The sequence below is a fragment of the Brassica oleracea genome, chromosome C2, assembly GCF_000695525.1.
Source record: "Brassica oleracea var. oleracea cultivar TO1000 chromosome C2, BOL, whole genome shotgun sequence".
NCBI lineage: Eukaryota > Viridiplantae > Streptophyta > Magnoliopsida > Brassicales > Brassicaceae > Brassica > Brassica oleracea.
Window position 1 is genome coordinate 46356661 of NC_027749.1, and position 1835 is coordinate 46358495.

Here is a 1835-nt window from a genome sequence, read left to right on the forward strand (position 1 = left end):
AAAAAAAAAAGAAAAAAAAATTGATGGCATTTTCGTAAATTATATGAACTTGTGGAGTGAATAGGGCAAAACCAATTTTCAAAAAAAAAGGAGGTTAGTTTTGTGTTTGACTTTAAGTTATAGGTCAATTCTGCAAAAAGCCCTTTAATTAAATTATTTTTTTAAAATTGTATTTTAATATATATATAATATATATTATAATTGGTTATAAAATAAGTCAGTATACAGATGTAAAACTATTTTATTGATTTTTTTCTAGTTTTTTTGAAATGATATAATTCATGTATACTTTGTTGTGTGTTTTGTTATTTTGAAAATATATATGTAGTGGCACGAGTTAGAAATTAACTAAACATTTATATAAATAATTTAATATTGTTAAGTTTTTATGTGAAACATTTTTTTTATTTACTATTGATTTAAATTTTGTTATGAGTTTTCATTTTATTTGTCACATATCTCGAAAGAATGTATAAAACCAAAGTATGAACCAACTTTGACTTGGTGTATTTCAGAAATATATTTACCAGCCTAACTAAATACAGAGTAATAAAGACTATATAATGATGTGCCAGTGTTAAAAAAAAACTAAATTCAGGATATGTCATTTCAAACTTTTTATTTTTTCCATTTTGTTTTTAATTTTCTTTTCAAAAAATTATTTTGAAATCCAAAAATTCTTTTTAAAACTATTTTTAAATTTTGTGTTTTATATTTTGGATAATAGTTTATATATTTTTTAAAATCCTAAACTTCACCTCCCAAAATCTTACCCCTCAAATCTAAATACAAAATCTAGATTATTAACATTATAGATATAAGTGTTTATTTATTTCCTTAATGAAATATTTAAGTCATTTTAACCCTGATATATTTATGATATAACTATTTAGTGTCCTCCTAGAAAACATTTCTAGATATTATTATTTTTATTTTTCGACCAAAAAACCAAAATTTTCTAGCTAAATTGTTACTTAGGAAATTAATAATATGATTTTAGTTACACTGAAAGTTTAAACTTGCTTTTTTAACTTTTTATTTCGTACCAAACTGAATAAAATCTTACCAAACTATTTTATGATAGAGAATAAATTTAGCAAAATAGACGAGAAATACAAAATGATACTGTCTTCCAAACCAACTTACGAGAAAATATTACAAATGTTTAACTATATGACGTTATAATATTATCTTTCATGGTGTTCCAGAATCTTTCAAATCAATCTTTTCCTTTCAAACATTACAAATTTTAACTAATAACTTCAAATACGAAGTTTCGCTCCTTAAAACTCTAAATTTGAAGTTATTTCTTGGAAAACAAAAAATTCTATATTTTGTTGTAAAAGAATGGGGAATTCTTCTGTGTATTATTAATGATCAATAGAGGTTCCTTTATATAAGGATTATAAGATAAGTAAAAAGAAAATTATCCAAAACCTAATACAACTGGAAATAGGAAAAATACTAAAACATAGAAAAGGAAAGTTGTAGTGGCCGACTATGAACCTCCTCTTGGCCGCGGCTGGGCCTTGTCTTTATCTTGGTTATGGGCCATCCACTTAATGATTTATAACACTCCCCCTTGGATGCCATAACCATATGAGTTTGTATCATGCACGATGTTGCCTCATTAAAACCTTCTAGGGAAACCAAAAACCCAGCATGGGAAAAATGAAAATCGTAGATAGGAAAAAGAGTACAACGCATGAAACTCCCCCTGATGAATGTATCACTGAAGATCCTTCAGCTGGCACATTTCTATCTGATGAATAAGTTTCTTGAACGTTGAGGTTGGCATAGACTTGGTGAAAAGATCGGCTGAATTATCACTGGAT